The sequence below is a fragment of the Monodelphis domestica genome, chromosome 3 (assembly GCF_027887165.1).
Source record: "Monodelphis domestica isolate mMonDom1 chromosome 3, mMonDom1.pri, whole genome shotgun sequence".
Lineage (NCBI taxonomy): Eukaryota > Metazoa > Chordata > Mammalia > Didelphimorphia > Didelphidae > Monodelphis > Monodelphis domestica.
Window position 1 is genome coordinate 106,737,415 of NC_077229.1, and position 19,987 is coordinate 106,757,401.

At 40.5% G+C, this 19,987-nt stretch overlaps 1 long non-coding RNA gene across 1 annotated transcript; it reads right to left on the reverse strand.

Moving 5' to 3' along the window:
* Window positions 1-384: 384 nt before the first annotated feature.
* LOC130458320 (uncharacterized) lies at window positions 385-8,405 on the reverse strand. The gene is made up of 3 exons (XR_008917479.1): window positions 4,122-8,405; window positions 2,568-2,666; window positions 385-2,093 (listed from the first exon to the last, which is right to left on the reverse strand). It is a non-coding gene; the product is annotated as an uncharacterized LOC130458320 (long non-coding RNA).
* Window positions 8,406-19,987: the final 11,582 nt, after the last annotated feature.

The following is a 19,987-nucleotide window of genomic DNA, read 5'->3' on the forward strand; positions in this document are numbered from 1 at the left end:
CCATTGACTGTTTTGTGTTTTCATATTTTAAGAACCAGTCTCCCAGAAGAATATAAGGGGAGTTATGGGTTGTTGTTACATGTTTTATGTTTTGTCAAGGCACTTCTGAGTATTTTGTTTTAAATATTTCTTTTGTGGTAGAGGAAAGAAATAGCTGTCCTATATGAGAGTTAAGTACCTTTCTTTCTAGTAGGGATTCCAAGGGAGATCTTAGACCTGAACCAAACCTAATTTTATACGAGGTTTTCCCTAGGGCTCCAGAATTGAGGTGCTTCCCTCTTTGGGCTGTGGATTTTACATTTGAACCCTTCATCAGACTCATTAGGGGATCCCTTTTGATCAACTTTCAATCAAGGCTTAATAACCCTTTTTGTGACTCTCTCAAGTCTTTGAGACTCATCTGTGCTTGTTTGCTTGCTTGCTTTTTGGATCTAAACAGGTTGTTCTATCACTTGTGGGTTCAAATCTCCACTTATAATTCATGATGACTTTTTAGGGATCTACTGGAGAAAAATTAACTTTCTTCTGTGTTGCAGGGGCCCAAGAAGACATTTCACTTGGATTTCCTTTTGGATTTCTATATGCATTGGCAGAAGATTTTTGGGGGGGTGGTAAGGGGTTAATGTGTGGTTTGTCTTCCCTGCTGAAGGTTTTGATAGGAAGAATCCCCCCCCAAGGACATTTTAACTTTTCACCTGATAATGAGGTGGTGACTTCCATTCTACTCCAAGTCCCCAATTTATGTTGGGAAAGCTCTTCATGTTCTGGGAGCTCATATGGGATTAGACTTTGCCTCTGAGAGAAGAAATTAAGGTTTTTCCTCTCCCCCTTTCTTTACTTTTGTTAGTTTTATATTTATGGTCCCCCCCCCCTAGTTATTTGGGATCCGGCTCTTATAAGTACTGGATTTATGAACTTTCAACTAGGCAGTTAGATTGTTAAGAGCTGGGCTTGAAGTCAGGAAGATCTGAGTTCAAATCCAGTCTCAGACATTCTGGAACCTTTCTAGCTATGTGTCCACAGGCAATTCGCTTCCCTTCTGTTTGCCTCAGTTTCACTAATTGTGGCATCTAAGCTTATGGTACTACCTTGAAGGAATAGACATTCCAGACTCAGCAATCCCCTTCCTAATTGAATTGCACCATCCAAATTGTTTCACAGCGGTAGCAGAGGATAAAACTTGAAAAATGTTTCCCCTCAATGTTGTGGCTTTAGTCCATTGCTGAACTTCTAGTTGCAGAGGGCATCTGCTTGAGCCTCTAGGGCTGAATCCAGGGATTCATTCAGACCAGGAACTAAGCATCTGGACTCACTTGACTATAGCTCAAAGTCGAGTTGGTCATTTCTAGGGCTGATGGCAGGATGGCTGGTTGGTCAGTTCCTGAAGGGGAGTCTCTGCTAATGTGCAGTTGTATACACTCCAGAGACCAAGGAGTACTGACATATATGTTGTAAAAGGGGAAATGGAGAGATAAATCTGCCCCATAGACTCTCTTTTAGGGGTCTAGCATTAAGGATCAAACTGCTCTAGCCCAGAGGACTTACTGAGCCAACCAATTCATCCCCAGCTGATGATATACAATCAGAGGGTAAACAAGACCAATCTGTCAGCTCGGCAAGTTGAGCAGGTAAGTCCTCTGATAAACCTTCCAGAAATACATTTAGAAACCAAAATCGGAGTGTAAGTCCAGCATAAGTCAATTCGACTTACTTTTAATTACTATGAATATTCTATGAGATCTTAATATGAGAAAATTGTCTTAGAAGGGTCTAACAATGTCACAGAATTGAAGAGGGGAGGAAGTTGAGTAGGAGCCCAAAGAGAAGAATTAAGCCTTCTGGACTCCTGATCCTGGCCTGGTTACACAGGTCTTTGTCACAGCACACAATGAGATGCTCCAGGGAGACCTTTTCTTTGTGTACTCCAACTTCATTATGATGATGGTAGTCAGCACGCAGATTGTGTTGATCGAGCCAATGGGATTCATTGCTTTTGCTTGAAATGCGGCCTTTTTTTTGTGGATTCTCTAATAAAAGGTAGTCCTTACAACTTGAGAAGCATATCTTTTGAACTGAGGTATAGTTTGGAACTTCTGGAACAGACAGAGAAGAAACATGACCCAGAGAGGAAAGGTTCCTTCTAGGTCCGCCTGATCTGCAGAGAAAGCTCCAGCCCCCATAGGATACCTTGTCCATAGAGGAAAAGCCTAAACCCATCTGAGAGATCCTCCATAGAGGAAGGCCCAGCCCCCCATGGGAGACCCTGTCCCACAAAGGAAAGGCTCCAGAGTCCTGACCCAATAAAGTTCCTCTGTCCCTGGCTCAGTTGCAATTCCTAATTATTTGGGGTTAGTGCCCATTTCTGTCATTTTCCCAATTTGGAATAAAGTTGTTCCCCTCATTTTGGTTCTTGACCTCAGCTAGGGTCCTTCCTCATAAAATTCAAAGGCCTTTTGGGCCTCAGTGTCCATCTGGCGGTACATGAAGATGGAGAATAGGAGATGGAGAGGGGAAAAGGAATGTGGTCAGTGATGGGACTCTATCCTGGAAGGAGAACAGATACTCACTAATTAAGTCCAAGATACAGACAAATTGTCCTTCATTACAGGTTTCTGGGTTGACACAATCCACACTTAAGTCGCAATGATGGCATACCAGGGCTGAGACTGTGGAGAGAATGAGGCAGAAGCAGGAATATAGGCCTCTCTCAGCCTCCAACTCTAAATCTATCTGTCCCCAAAGATTTCTGAAGGTCCCTTCTCCCCCAGACCTAGGCAGTCACAGATCTACTTGGGAAGACAGGCCTGCCTTTTGGGGAATCTCAGTTTGGGGAGACAGAGGAAGGGCAGAATACTCATTCTTCAAGGGTGACAGAGAAGGAAGTCTTAGGGAGCTCATAGCCTGAGGAGAGAGGGGAGAAAGAAAGCTATCTCTTTCCCTCAGGATCCTGGGAGAAGCCACTGCAGGGTTTGGGGCAGCAGAAGTCAGGGAAGGGGAAGGCATATAGCCTTCTCTTGAATCCTAGATTTGAAAAGACTTCTCTCAATCCTCCATCTACAATTCAGGGCCTCCAGAAAGAAAGCAGCCTTGGTCATGATGGTGGAAGAAGTTGGGGGAGAAGGAAGCTCCTTTCTGAGAGTCCAGCTCTCCTCCTTGTCTGCTGGACATCTTTGCCAGTCTCTGAGGCCTTTCTGCTTTGAGCCCCAAACTTTCCTTTTCTACACTTTGGAAATCTCTTCCATTCTTTCATCTCTCCCAAAGCTGAAAGGATTCAATTTCTCCCTTCTACCATATCCAAAAACTGGGGGTGCTCAGTTCTCTTATTTTGCAGCTCGACCAAAGTACCACATCTCTCCCTTTCATAGTAGTGGTTCTATCTCATGCCTACATCATGGTTTTGAAAGTGTCCTTTCCTCTACTTCCATTGATGAACAAATTAAAAAATAGTAAATATCAGGAAAACATCATTGATCAGTAAAGAATTTCTGCAATGAAAGATTTCAGAGATGAAAATAATTTTAGAAATTAGAAGTATCAATGGACAGGATAGAAAAAAATACCAAAGGAAAAATTTAGTTGGATAAATAAATATGTCAAAAGAATTAAAGGTGGGTCTTAATGCTGTTACTCTCTTTCCCTATCTCTGCTCTGTCTCTGTCTCTGTCTCTCAGCCCCTTCCCCCAACACACAAGAGAAGAAATGAGTCTCATTAGGGAAATTACAAAATGAAATCCAAGAACTTAAAATAAAAATTGGTGTAGGACTTGAGTGGTAAAACATTAACATTTCTATAGCACAAATCCTGAGTCTCCCCCCTTCTTTATAATCTGATTCTAAACCAGGGAACCTCTCTGGTTCTGATCGCTTTTACCTTTTACCTTTGGCTCATGCTAGTCTTCTCTGTCCTCCAAGAACTTCCATTCCCTTCCTCTCTGCTCATCTCTCACATTACCTCCATGTGGTTTCGGGCACTCTCCCAGCAGCTCACACAGGAACCCTCAGAGACCTCCCTTCCCTGCCTACTTCTCCCTGTCCAGGCCTGGGATTTCTTTTGGTTTATCCTTCCCCCAGACTCTGGCTATCTCATCTCCAGTATCCATTATCTCCCATTACCTGCTCACCTGACCCAAAATACACCCCAGAAAATGCTAAAATCATCAGAAGCATGATTCTCTTCCAATAGCAGACCATCCTCTTGGGTAGTGCCAAGCTGAACATGCTGGAATTCTCTCTGGAGGAGGATGCTAAAGGTCCTACTTGTAACCAAAATGAAGATTTCTATTATGTTCAGGCAAAATCAGGGCTGGTTCTGAGACTTCAGGCCACCAGATAAGGTCTAATAGATTGTTGTCTTTGACCTCTTGGCCATGGAGGGATGGGCAGGCAAGAGTTGAGAGATAATTCCAGAATTATCTTGAAAACAGAAAAGTGTACAGGTCACATGACTAGCACAATGGCAGTTTAACTACTTTCTCCAGATCTCTTCAATTTTCCTCCAAACCCCACTCCCCAAAAATCATATTTCTGACATCAAGGAAGGAGAAGGGAGGGAGAAAAGGAAGGAGGAGAAGGAGGAGGAAGAGGAGTGTAATGATTAAAATTTAGGGGAGAGGGGGAGACTGAGGCATCTGAGGCAGGTAGAAATTAGTTTCTCTCTACAAGGAGTATTATATTTTTTAGAGGTTTATTAAAGTTAAAGATTAAGAATATACAAGTAAGAAACATGTGCCTAGGCCAAAGGCCTAGACAAAATAACCTCACATCATGGAAGAGACGCCTCTGCTCCAAAAACGGAAGTCCAAAAGCCCCGAGCCCTTCAAAAGCCTTTGCTTAAATATCTTCTCGATCTCGGCCCAGGTGAGATTACAAGGCATTCTGGGGAAGTGGAGCAAAGGCTCATGGGGATTGTAGTCCTGTATTCGAGTCTATTTTTTACATCCCCCCCGTGTGATCATTTGTGGAAAAATTAATTTTTCCCCAAAAGGATCATAAAAACATAATAAACTTAAAAGATTACAATAGTGTGAGGATAAGAGAAAAAAGAATAAAACCAATAATTTCTGAACACATTGACAAAAAGCCGTTAGGGGACAGTCCCCTTTGGCATAAAAGTATACATACAAATAAATGTTCAATCAACCACACCCAAAGTTCAATTTTGTGCAACTTGTGGTCTGGAGGCTTCTTCATGGTGGCTTCTCCAACAGTTCAGTTCTGGATTCAGAGAGGTAGCATCTTCTTTACCTAAAATTCTTCTCAAAAAGAATTTAAACTTTGCAATTTGAATAATGATATTTTTTACATTCCCCCGTGTTGTGGGTGATTGAAAGATTCAGAATCAGTTAGGGATGCATGGCTGAGGTATGAGGTATATGAATCAATTGGCAAGAGATATTAAAAAGACATCAGAAAATCCAAAAGAAAAGAAAAATTTCTGGATGAAAATATAGACTATCAAAGTCTTATGTGTAAAAATTCAAAGTAGAAGAAAAATAAATCTATAACAGGTCCTTCAATCAGGGCCCAATCAAAATGATCTAAGTAATGATGCATTTACCCAGTCAGTGCCAGGACTACAGAAAGGTACCACACTATGAGAGGCAGAAAAGGGGACTAGAGTATATAAGCCAAGGTTCCGGGAGCCAAGTTTGAGGTACTTGGTAGAATGTGGAACAAGGAAGACCTGCTTTTAACACATGTTAAACAGCCGCAACCTCGAACCCCAAACACGTTCAAGTCCTCTTTGTCTAGGCTCAAAGTGACGTCAATTTCTCCAGGATTAGTTGGTCTCTTTGACCTTATGCTCTATTGGCACTATGCAGTGGCTCTTTTGTGTATATCTTGTCCTAGAATCAGACAGAATCATTAAGCAAAGTCCCATAATTTATTTAAATAATTAGTGGCATAATTTTTATAGTCACAAGCTTTCTAGGGCATGCATTAGCAAATGTATTTCAAACTTGTAGCACTGAAAAGTCAAAAAGTTAAAGAAAATCTTAATACTGGTGACATGTGCTTCAAATATAAAAAGGAGAGAAAAAATAATAAAAAAAACTGAAAAAGTATATTGCACATGCAAGAAAAATATAATAAAAAAAGAGCTTTAAAAAATTCAAAAATATAGCTTATAACCATTGACACTCTGTGTCAGTTAAGAAAATATAAAATGCAAGGTTTTCTCACCAAAAAATGAGATCCATTTCCTCTTTGTATCTGGCCATGATCACTGTGAGTAGAAGGCAAATGAATTGAACAAGGTTAACAATTTTTCATCTTTAAAAATACAGTAGTACAAATATGTAGTATCAATATCCCCAAAATTCTCAATAGCCCAATTAATTACAATAGCAAACAAACACACTTTCATATTTCACATAAGTTGCTGTATGACATTTTTAAAACCTATGAATTGATGGACATTTGTCACAATTTTTACAAACAGAGCAATCCTTCAACCTTGGTATTTAAACATATTTTAAAACAAAGTAAAACTCATCTTGGGTTTAGAACATAATCAAGAAATCTATATATCATCCTGGTAGAAGTAAAATAGTGAGCTGAAGAGCATAAATAAAGGGGTGCTCCTTGTTCTTGGAGGCTTTTCCCAAGGGTACAAATGCCCTGAAATTAACTGCCCAACTTCCATTCACACGTGGGAAGGTTGGGGGTTATAAAATACATTTCACTTCAGCTACTAGAATGGGCCTTACCTCGTGGCAGGGGCAGGCAAAATAACCAGATTGTTAAAAAAAATTCCAAAATCATATTTAAAAAACCCTTAAAATCAAATCATTTGAGGTATTTAGCACATTAAATTTTCAAAGGTTGTTAATACAATTATAACCAGTTCTGAAGTCCATCTATCCTCAGCAAAATAGAAAAAAGCTGTTTTTTCATATATGGGCTTATTCACAATAATATTTTTTCAACACAGTTATAGGGGGAAAACAACAGAATTTCAAAACTCAGTACATTCAAAATAAATTCAATCAACCTTCAGTTCACAGAATAATATTCAATCCAGTAATATATGAACTTAAAATCACAAAGTTATATCTTAAACAAAAAATGCAATAGAATACAGATAATTTTATAAACCATTAGAGTCTGAAATGCCTTAGAATATAGCCTTTAGCCTCTTCAAAGTTCCTTGGGGTTTTTTTTTGTTTGTTTGTTTTTATTTATCCATTTAAATGTCTATTGTCCGAAGGTAGAGTAGTAAAGGCTAGGCTACGGGGTTCAAGGGATCCGTCCAGGGCCCCATAGCTGGGGAGTATCTGAGGCCAGATTTTAACTAGAGACCTCCCGTCTCTGGGCCTGGCTTCCAGTTCGCTGGGCCACCCATTTTCCTCCCCAAAGTTAAAGTTGAATCTTTGGGTTGAGTCTGCTCCCTGACAGGCAGGTAAAATCAATGAAACTGCCAGAAGAGTCAAAAATCCTTTTAAACAGCCCATTGCTATTAAGTTTCTGTTTGAAAAGATCTGTTTCTTCTCTTTAGTCTTTTCTGTCTTTCCCCTCTCTGATACCCCTGTGGCCAATACCGCCAGCCACGTGGAGGCTTAGCCTAAGGGAAAATTGCCCGGTCTCCTTTCCCTCTGGTCTCTCCCCTCCGCCCACGTGGCCAATACTGTTACCAGCTGGTCGCAATGAGTCCTGAGCGATCTGCTCCAAGGATCTGGGTGATAAGCCGGCTGGGGTCACGCTCGAGGGTCTTAGGCGCAGAAATAGGCAGGCAGCGGGCCGGTGAGAGGCCAGGAGCTGGAGCTGGAGCGGCTGCGGGGGTGGGCAAGGCCGGGACCAGGTACCAGGTGAGGACAATCAGGGCTGCAGGCTGAGGCAGGAAGCGGCGGTACCGAGCCAGGTGGGGTGGGCAGCAGGTCCGGAGCCTGTAGCAGCTTTGCGAGGGTAGAAAACCTTGGCCAGTGAGATATGGCTCAAAAAAAAAATTTCTAGGTACTAGCTATTAAAATTGAATTTAAGATCAGAAAAGAAATCAGAAGACTGAGTTTTTTTCCCATTAGGTCGCCATAACTGTAATGATTAAAATTTAGGGGAGAGGGGGAGACTGAGGCATCTGAGGCAGGTAGAAATTAGTTTCTCTCTACAAGGAGTATTATATTTTTTAGAGGTTTATTAAAGTTAAAGATTAAGAATATACAAGTAAGAAACATGTGCCTAGGCCAAAGGCCTAGACAAAATAACCTCACATCATGGAAGAGACGCCTCTGCTCCAAAAACGGAAGTCCAAAAGCCCCGAGCCCTTCAAAAGCCTTTGCTTAAATATCTTCTCGATCTCGGCCCAGGTGAGATTACAAGGCATTCTGGGGAAGTGGAGCAAAGGCTCATGGGGATTGTAGTCCTGTATTCGAGTCTATTTTTTACAGGAGGAAGACAATAATGATGATGATAATGATAAAATCCCTGAAGGTAAACTCTTTTATGAATTAACAGTAGAGAATTCTGATACTTAGACTACTCACTTGCCCACTAGCCTCTATATATGTGTCTGTGGCAGAAGTTACAAGCAAATTTATACATTAGCCTGAGACCGATTTTGGGATCTCTCATTGCTACAGTGGCTCTGCCAAAATACCACTCTGAACACCCCATTCTTTTTTTTTTAAACCCTTACCTTCTGTCTTGGAGTCAATACTGTGTAATGGTTTCAAGGCAGAAGAGCGGAAAGGGCTGGGCAATGGGGGGTTAAATGACTTGCCCAGGGTCACACAGCTGGGAAGTGTCTGAGGCTAGATTTGAACTTAGGACCTCCCGTCTCTAGGCCTGACTCTCAATACACTAAGCTACCCAGCTGCCCCCTGGACACCCCATTCTTTTTTAAAATTTTATTTAATTAGATGATTTAGAATAATTTTCCATGGTCACAAGACTCATGTTCCTTCCCTCCTCTCCCTCCATCCCCCTCCCATATATGACACACAATTCAGCTGTGTTTAACATGTGGATACCCCATTCTTAAAGGAGTTACAGATAGTTATTGTATACAGTAAATAACAACAAAATTCACTTGAAGGAATAAAAGTTCTCAAGTCTCTAGAGGAGATAAAGGGAAAAAATAGGAATCAAGCAGGGAATAGCACTTCTAGACCTCAAATTGTTTCACACGACAATAGTCTTCAAAAGTTTTTGGCATTGGTTAAAAAATAGAGGAATTTATTAGTGAATCATACTAGATAAGGAAGAGTCAGAAAAAACTGAATTTAATAATGGGGTAATTTAGCCACAGGGAAAGACTACATCTGGGTAAAAGGTAATTCTAGATCCATAGCAAGACACTTATAGACCCATACTGGGGCACCATGATCTTGTGTAGGGTGTGGGAAGAGATGCCAAATGGTAGCTTATTCATCTACTACTATATTTCTATATACAGATCTAGAGAAGAGTGGGGAAAAGTAGTAGTGAGTTGAAGGATCTAGATCCCTATTGGTAAACCTATGGTATGTGTGCCAGAGGGGGCTATTCCCTTCCTCCTCTCCATGCACACCTGAGGACATCTGCCCCTCTGCCCAGCAGCCCATGGGAGTGCTTCCTCCTTCTCCTGTCTGGGGCAAGGCAGGGGGCTCACATGTGGCCTAATGGTGGGAGTTTGGCACTTGGTCTCTAAAAGGTTTGCCATCACTGATCTAGATGTTGTATGGGAGAGAGAAGGAAGGTCAGAAACAAGCAATCACAGTGTGGCTGAAACCCAAGGAGCAGAGTGGATCTTAATTCCAGGTTTTGGCTTGACTGAGGCCTGCAGAGTATGTATAACCAGGGCAGAGACCCCCAACCAAAAAGGAAACTACAGTTCTGTCATTCTCAACCAGCAGTTTCCCAAGTGGATGATAGGGTCTGAGACTGTTACAAGTCTATTGTTGCTTAGATCTAAACCCAGGTTAGGAACTTCCAGAGCTCAGACCACGGAGGGCAGTGATCAGGCTTTGCCCTGGATTAGCACTGAGCACTGAGAACTTGCAGGTTCCCTATACCCATAAGAAAGCAGCATTATAAACAGCCCAGATATTCCTTCCAGAAGTGTGAAGAACCTGAGCCTAATATCAAGTTTGAAGTCAGGAAATAGGCTGTAAGAATAAGCAAACAAACAGAAGAACTCCCTCATAAAAGCTATTACTATGATGGGGACACTCAAGATGCCAATAAACTGAGAATGAATGCAAAATATTTAAAAGCAAAGCCTCAAAGAACAATACAGCTTGAGTACAAATTTAACTAGAATTCCTGGATGAGATAAAGCAATGGCTAAAAAGTGGAGTTAAAATATTTTTATCAGTGTAATAGGGTACTGGGGGGGGGAATCTTTAAAAAGAAATGAGAGCTATAGAAGAGTCAAAAGGGGAATTTAGTTGCTTGGCACAAGAGATATGAAAACTTGCTCAAGCAATAAAACTTCCTAAAACTTAGAATGAACCAGATAGTAGCCAATGATTCCATGAGATAACAAGAAATAGTAAAGCAAAGTCAAAAGATTGGAAAAATAGAAAACAATATAAGGAATCTCATAGCAAAACACAATTGATGTAGAGAAGAAATCGAGGAGAAAAAAACATTTAAGAATCACTGGGTTATTTGAACACTAAAACTACAAAAAGTCCTTAGCCACCCACCACATTTCAAGAAATCCATCCAGATCTCTTAGAGAGAAAAGACAAAGGTGAATTGGAAACTATCTACTGGCCACTCTCAAAAAAAAAAAAATGAAACTCCTAGAAACATTGTAGCCAAAATACAAAGTTTTCAATTCAAAGAAAATTACTGACTATTGTCAGGAATACACATGATTTAGCAGCTACCACTGTAAAGGAACAGAGAACTTAGAATATGAGCCAAGAATAATTTATCCAGAAAAAACGAGTATAAAGCAAAAATAGTCTTAATGAAATAAAGGACTTGTAAGCTTTCCTGATGAAAAGACCAGAGCTGTGTAGAAGCTTTGAATTTGCAAACACAGGAGTTAAGAGAAACTTTAAAAAGGTAGATATGAAGTAATTATCAAAGAGCCTAAACAAAGATAAAGTCTTTAAATTCAAATAGCAGGAATAGCCCTCTGAACAGAGGCCAATTAGATAAGGATTAGAAATGGTTCTGTTGTGTCATGAAGATCCTAAGAGTGGGAAAAGGAGAAGAGGGATACATTACAGGTAGAATTATGCTAAATTCCTAAAATGTCTGTACTCTGCCAAAGAGATCTTGCTATGAGGCATGGCAAGAAAGTCAGAATAAAAAGAAAAATCCCATGTGCATCAAAATATTTATGTAGCTTTTTTTTAATCAAGAAAAAAGAAATGGAGAGGCAGGTAGGTGGCTTAGAGGATAGAGAGGCAAGTTTAGAAGCAGGAGGTCCTTGGTTCAAATATGACCTCAGATACTACCTAGTTGAGACCCTGAGTAAGTCACTTTAACCCCCCCCCCCCCCCCTTGCCTCGGCTTTGACAGTCTTCTATCTTAGAATTATTACTAAGACAGAAGGTAAGAGTTTTAAAAAATACATAGGGAACCTTCTTTAAACTGAACCTTCTTCTAATTGGAACCTTCTACACTGAAAGTGTTAGATTTAGACGATACCTTAGGAATGTCTTTTTACTCAATCTGCCTTCAATTAGCTGGGCCACAGCTGGGGTAATCTGTGCGGATTTGGGCAAATCAAACCTTTTTGGACTCCAGAAGGCACCGAAGAAGATGAACTCTAATGACCAGTCCAAATTTGATGTTCTGGTATTATGTCTAAGATGACTTCCATCTTTGACGTTCTCTATTCTAACGTCCCTTCTTCCGATGTCCACCTCCTACATATACACTCTCCCTCCTTAAAGTCCCTCTCCGTCCTGACAATTCTATGCCGTACCATTCCATATTCTGACTACCCTTTTCAGGTCTGACATCCTGTATTCTAAGCTTGCCCCCAGACCTGACATTCTATGCCCTAATATTCTATATCTGTGGTCCCTTTTCAGCCCCGATACCCTGTGTTGTAAGCTCCTCCCAGGAGCTTAGGACCTCTGTAGTCTTAGTTATTAGTGTCAGGCTTGGGATTTGGGGGATGGCGGGGGGGCTCCCATCCCTGACCTCGTGTGTACTTTGGCCCAAGTCCCCGCCCCCCCCCCAAAAAAAAAGGTTTCAGCAGTCCAGTTCTGGCGATCTGTGTCACGACTGTAGCCTCCGTGACTATCACGAGAGGCACCATTCCGTAACTTCAGTCAATTTCTGGCTAACCCCAGCCTCAGTGGGAGCTGCCTCCTGCAAAGATTAAGGTCCCTGGGGCGGGGAGTGCTTTGCCCTCCACTGGATCCCTCCTCCCCACCACACCAGCTTCCAGGTAGACCTACCTGTCTGGGGAAAACCTGGGAAGAAAGAGAGATGCCACTCTCTGCCTCTGAAGGGCGCTAGAGAGCCACGGTGACTCTAGAAACGAACCCGCCCACCCCTGGGAAGGCAGCCAATGGGGAGGCAGAACTGAGACAGGAGGGGTGGGTGGGACTGTTTCCCCCCCTCTTCCCCTCCCCCTGCCACTCTCCCTTCCTACCTCCCTCTCTTCTAGCTTTTGAAGGATTTGAAGACATGGGTCTGGGTTTGAATTCAGATGCTACTACTACTTCCTAGCTGTGTGACTTAAGGAAATTGAGTTTGCCTCTCCAAGCCTTAGCGTCTTTATTCCCAGACTTATATTATCTCTGCAGCCCTTTCTGGCTCTGAATACATCATCTTAAGTCCTGATCATGATGGAGGAAGAAAAGTGTGGCCTATGTCATGGACTTTATGAGACAGGCCAAAGTGAAACCTACTGCCTCCGCAGATAGTGAGTTTCCTGTCCTTAGAGGTATTCTAGTGTAGGCTGCATGGGCACTTCTTGGAAATGATGTAGAAATGTGAATCTACTCACCGTAGAAGTTGACTGGTTAGGGCTCTCTGGAGCCCCAGAGAGCAAAAGAGATAATGATGATAATAATTAATAATAATAATAAACAAACTAGAATTTATATGGCACTTATAAGAGAGATAATACCATTAAAGAACATTTTTATATGGTATTTATTATTTTGTTTCAGTGACTCCATGCGGGGTTTTTCTTGGCAAAGATACTGAGAGAGGCTTGCCATTTCTTTTTCTAGATTATTTTACAGATGAGGAAACTGTGGCAAAAAGAGTGACTTGCCCAAGGTCACACAGCTAGGAAGCATCTGAGGCAGGATTCAAACTTGGGTTTTCCTGACTCCAGGCACAGAGCTCTATCTATTGCCCCACCTACCTGCCTCCAACAACAGCAATAGCTATTATTTACATGGTACTTGCAAGAGAGATAACAACAACAACAACAACAATAATAGCTAGCAAGGCACTGCCAAGTGCTTTACAATTATTATCTCTATTGATCCTCACAACTACCAGGAAGAGTAGATACTTTATCATCATCATCTCCATTCTATAGTTAAGGAATCTGAGGCTATCAGAGATTGAATGGCTAGGGCTCAAGATTACCCAGATAATAAGACTCTTGGGTCACATTTGAACTCAGATCTTTCCTGACTCCAATCAGTAAAGAAAGAGAGAGACTTTTGTCCATCTCCTCTAGATTCTGCTTGAAGATATTAATAAGTCAAGTGAATGAACAAGCATTTTTAAAATTTTTGATTCCTCTTTTAATTACAGGCAGAAATTATTTTTTGCAATCTTTTGATCATTTAATTTAATTTTTATATTTTTAGTTTTATCCTTTTTATTTTTAATAACAAATTTAAACACATAAGTTTTCCAAATTTATATGATTCATGTTGTCTTCCTCCCTTCTTCCCTCTCCTCTCCTAGAGTTGACAAGCAACTCAATCTGGGTTGTTCATGTATTTTCACTCAAAACATATTTCCTTATTCTTCATTTTTGTAAGCAAATAATCTCATAAATCTCAATCCCCCAAATCGCAGACCCAAATAAGCAAGTGATAAGTCATAAGTAGAAACCATTTTTAACAACTTTTCTCAGCTTTTGCTATCCAAATTCTCTTCCTCCCCACTTCCTTGACAGCAAACAATCTGATATATATTGTTCCAGGATTGTCATGCAATACAAATGTCCATATTCCTCATGTTGTGACAGAAAACATGTATTGCACATATAAGAAACAACTCATGAAGGCAATGAGGCAAGAGATGATAGAGTTCAATCTGCATTCATGCTCTGACAGTTCCTTCTATGGCTGTGGATAGCATTTTTCATCAACTTATCTAAGGTCACATAGACTCAAGGTCTTCTAATTTTAAATCCATTGTATGTATGTGGATGCTAAGAGTCTATGATAGGGCTTAGTTTTTTAACCCTTGCTGGAGATGACTTCCTTCTTAAAAGTAGGTAATTGAACAGAAGGTTTTGTGGATTCCTAGACCCATTGATCTTCCCTCTTGGGCTTCCTACAAGAATCAGTCTTGAGGCAGGTAAGGGGCTCAGGGGCTAGAGAGCTAGACCTGGAACCGGGAAGTCCTAGGTTCAAATCTGGCATCAGACACTTCCTAGCTGTGTGATCTTGGCCAAGTCACATAACCCCCATTGCCTAGCCCTTTACTACTCTTCTGCCTTGGAAATGATACTTAATATTGATTCTAGGACAGAAGAGAAGGTTGTGTGTTTGTTTGTTTTTTTAAGTAAGTCTTGACATCCAGAGAAGAATGTGGGAGGTCAGTTAACTGGGCATAGAAACCCACATTTAATATGATCTCCAATTCTGGTAATAAAAATTACAAACTCAGATTCAATGAGTATGAGTAACTATCAAGGGGAGAATTTGACTTCACAGTTTTCAATCAAATGAGATCATAAAGAGTCTGAAATGATTGAATAATACCAATGTATATCAGACACTGTTCTATGTAATGGAGGCATCTCTGACACTTTGTAGGATGAAACCCAGAAGAGCAACATTATAGTCAATTGGTCAGTCAACAAACATTTATTAAGAGTCTACTATGGGTCAAACTCTGTGCTAAATGTAGGAATTCAAGGACAGGCAAAAATAGTCTCTAGAAAGAAAGAAAATATATCCAGGCAAGGAAACGTAGGAACCAAAAGTATAAGGCATAGGAAGAAAAGTAAGGTGTATATTAGATAGTACTAGAGTTTTGTTCCTGGAAGATATGCATAATGAAGATGAGGGACAGAGCAATGGTCCAGAATATTTTACATACACTTATATTCTTGGCCTAGCTTCATATCAAGACAATTAAGAAGGTATTTAGGAGAGTGATTGCTCCAATTTCCAACACATCTACTTTCAATTATTTGGGGGATAAATTCTCAGAAATGGGTTTTAGTATAAAGACTATATCAGATATTTAATAGGAGTTTAAAAGAATTTTCTAACCTCAAGTTGATATTGAACATTGAATATCTTCTCTTTGGTTTGCTTTTAGATTCATCCAATAATTCAAATCTCCTAGATGATGCCAGGGTCATCCACTGCATCCTGTGCCATCACTAGTTGTCTTGACTTTTGTCTTGCCACTGGACTTTGATAACTCTAGGAGAGAGAGTGAGGTTGATGACTTTGTGCAACTCTGCCTCGTTTAAATCCATCATTACATTCTGGAGTCAATATATCACCCCATGATGTCATTGGTCCTCTTCGAAAATGAAGGATGAGTAACAGTTCACTCATCTTCAAGCTCATGCTAACTGTCTTTTCCTTGGGAATAGTTTAAGACTCTCTTATAAGCTCTACATTTTTAAAGCCTTACCTTTTGTCTTAGAATTATTGGTATTGGTTCTGAGGTAGAAGAGTAATAAGGGATAGGCAATTGGGGTTAAATTACTTGCCCAGAGTCACACAAATTGGAAATGTCTGGGGCCAGATTTGAATCTGGATCCTCCTGACTCCAGGTCTGGCTCTCTGTCCACTGAACCACCTAGCTGTCCTATTAGCTTTGAATTTCTCTTGGATATCAACTCTGTTTTAGCAATTTTTTTTTCTAATCCAAAGATTGTTTTCCCTGGCAGAGAAAATGGAAGGAAAGTTAGTGGGGCAGCCATGCTCTCTTTGTTATCAGTCATCATTACCTTATCCTCAACAAAAAGATTTTGTTCTTTTCCTCACATAAGATTAAATGAAAATTTTTTTTGTTGTCCTTAGCTTTCCCAACCAACCAGTCTCAACTCTCCAAGATTTAGTTCTCCTAATCATCATCATCATGATCATCTTCTTCTTCTTCTTCTTCTTCTTCTTCTTCTTCTTCTTCTTCTTCTTCTTCTTCTTCTTCTTCTTCTTCTTCTTCTTCTTCTTCTTCTTCTTCTTCTTCTTCTTCTTCTTCTTCTTCTTCTCCTTCTTCTTCTTCTTCTTCTTCTTCTTCTTCTTCTTCTTCTTCTTCTTCTTCTTCTTCTTCTTCTTCTTCTTCTTCTTCAAACAGGACCATGCTATTCCTCTCTTTTTGAGTCAGTCTGGAGTACTGAATAGGGCACTGGAATTTCAACCAGGAACATATCCATCCAAGGCAGAAAGATATTGGCAATGTGACCCTAGGCAAATAATTTCATTTTCTGACTCTCAGTTTCCTCCTCTATAAAATGGAAATAATTATAACACCAACCCTATAGATTGCTGTGAGGATTAAATGAAATGATGAATATAAAATACTTTGAAAAACCTTAAGGAGAAATAGAAATGCCAGATGTTTTTATTCTACTCTGAATCATAGAATTTCAGAGGTTAGGGTAAAATATTTTTTTATCAAATTTGCAAAACCTTCTTACTGACTCTGGTAAGAGGCATGCTGACCTTGGCCAGTAGCCTATCATTACTTTATATTAAGTCATGGTCTAGAAACACAAAATTCCTTTTTGTAAAAACCATCTTATTAGCTAGATTTATTGTTGCCATAGTTTTAGTTGTGTCTAGCTCTTCATGACCCCATTTGGGGTTTCCTTGGCAAAGATACTGCAGCTATTTGCCATTTCCTTCTTGAGCTTATTTGACAGATGAGGAAACTGAAGCAAACTTGGTTAAGTGACTTATCCAGGGTCACTTAGCTAGAATCTGAGACTGAATTTGAACTTGGGCCTTCTTGACTCCAAGACAGGCACTCTATCCACGGGGCCACCTCGCTGTCCATTAATCAGTTTGTTACTTCCTAAATTTGTTCTTCTCTGATGAACAGTCCTAATTTTCCTTTCTAAGCTTTAGCCTCTACCAAATGGCAACTGAAAGTATTACCTTCCTTTTTTCATAAGAAGATATTGAAGCTCAGATAATATGGAGTCATTAGAATAGGAAGAAACCTCAGAACCGTAACACATACGCTAACCTACTTAACTGGAGAAGAGAGTTGGTATTAACATGAACAGAGCATCACTTTATTTCATTCTTTAAACCCTCCACAGGGAGATACGCTCAATGTTCTACAGTCTCATGACCCTGAAGCCTTATCTCTAGACAGGCCTCCTCCCTTTAAAATATTATGTTTTATTTTTATATCTGCATTCTTTCCATCCCCCCTCCCCCTCCCACTGCCCCAGTTGAGAGATCAAGAAAAACAAAATCCTTATTACCTTATCACGTATGGTCAAGCAAAGCCAATGTCTAAAAAAATACACCTTCATAGTCAGTTTCTGTGAGTAGATACCATGGTTTACTCATGTTCTTCAACCCATGCGTCTGCTCTCTGAAGTCTAAGTTCACCACTTGGTGAATACAAGAATACAAATACAAACAAAAAAGAAAGAGAGCTCCTGCCCTCAAGAAGATTACATTCTTAAATTTTTTTTTGTTTATTCCTTTTTTTTTAATTACATGGAGGAACAACTTTTTAACAATTGTTTTCTGTTGTTTTACCATCCAAATTCTCTTCCTTCCTGCCTTCTCCAGATGGTAAACAATCTGAGGTGGGTTATTCTAGTGTTGTCAAGCAATACAAATATCCATATTCTGCACATCATGAAAGAAGACATATATCACCTTACAAGAAAAAACTCATTAAGGAAATAAGGTGAGAAATGGCAAGGTTCAACCTGCTTTCAGACTCTGACAATTCCAAGAAGATTACATTCCAATGGTGGAAGACAGAGGACCAAAAAGAACTGAGGTGGAAGAGGAGAAAGCACTGAGTAGAGTCCCATACAGACCTGGAAGAATAGTGAAGGAGTGAGTATGATTGGCTTGGACACCTCAGATGGGGATTCTGGGGCTGAACTCACCAACTGGAGAAGGTGGCTGCAGGATTGTGTGTGTGTGTAAATCTTCCATTCTCCCAGAATGCCTTCTTTTTGTTCCTCTCCTCCTCCACTCCCAGGAGCTGAAGGGAATATCTGGAATTTGGTCTCAGAGATGAAGGCCTTCACTTCCTATGCTTAAAGATCATCCCAGGTGTCTATAAGGTTTTCCAATCTAATATATCCTGATCCTCTCCCAAAGCCATAATAAGGCTCTCTGTTTTTTTAGAGATCAGGTTGGCACATTTGGTGCCTTTATACAATAAAAACATTGTACCCTAGCCAGAAATTGTGGATCCAAGGGCACAGAAAAACTTGTAGAATTTATGATTTAAGCATTTGGTATAGTTATTTTTGACTACTGGGGTGATATGGCCTTCTGAGGGAGTTGTCAGCACTCACATCAAGGTTTATTGTGATTATTCTTACAACAACTTATAAAAGATTACAGATATTTCCCAAGCCCATGCAGGCTCCCTTTCATCCCTTTCTCTGCCCAATCTTTTGAAAAATCAATTAGCCCCTGGCTAGATGCAGTTTCTTGTCAGAAATATTAAAGGTCAAATGTTGTTACGAAGAGGAAATTTCCAGCCAGTCATTGCATTCTGCTTTCTCTGATCCTTGACATTTAGCTTCTCTGAAGATAAATTGCTGAGTTTCCTGTGGATCTATTGCTTTATTGGTTATGTTTTCCAATGGAAAAATCCATGTGGTCAGAAGAACCTGAGATATTCAACAACCCCAATAATCCCAACCACCAACCAATCAACAGACATTATTAGGCATTCTAGTCAGGTAAGGTGAATGAACTCTGTGAATCTAGGAAAAAAAATGTGACAGGTTCTCCCCATCTCATATTCCTCTCATTATTGGGGGCTTAGCCTTCACCCTTTTCAAAGGGTGACCACTGGCTAGCACCACCCTACTCTACACCCCAGACCCATAGGCAAGCCGCAGGTATGTCCACCATCCCATCTCTTATCTCAACCCTGACTCTTTCCAGGACTCTAACCCCCACAGGGAGAGTGGGGTAAGGGTGGTGAGAGTCTGTGATTGTCCTTTTAAGGGAAGCTTCCATGTTTCTTTTTGACCTTCTGGTCTGCCTCATGGCCTGCCTGTCCTGCTGATTTCTGTGCCTTTCATCTGACTACCTCTTTTGCCCTCTCCCAGAACCTCTCCTTAGCCTCTCCCTTTTCAAGCCACCTTCAATGGCTCCCCATGGTCTACATTGTAATGGCAGACTCCTTGGACTGGCATTCAAGGACTGCCAATAATAATTAACCAACATATAGTTAATCAGGAAGACCTCTTATTTTTATACCCAGAGAAGGAGAGAGTCACTTTTTCCAAGTTCCAAGGGTAGAATTATGACCCCTCCAATTCTTACATATGCCATCTTAAAAATGAAGGGGCTAGGTTAGTTAAGGTCTAAGGCCCCTCTTGAACATCTTTCATGGTCCTGACTGCAACTAACCAGCTGTTTTATAGTTCTGAAACCTATGGATTCAGATTTCAGAACTTCTTCGGATGCTCGAGGGCATGGAACCAGATAACTAAAAGGTCCTTTCTACAATGGACACTGTTAATGTTCTTCATAACAAACCCTTCAAGTTGTGACCCCCATATTCCATGGTCTTGTGTCCCTTCCTGGTAGTCAACGAGGGGAAAGGAGAAAAGAAAATAAATATTTATATAGAGCCTACTGTGTGCCAGGCACCACTCTGAGTGCTTTATAAATATTAGCTCATTCTATCAAACACCTATTAAGCATACAAAGAAAAGCAA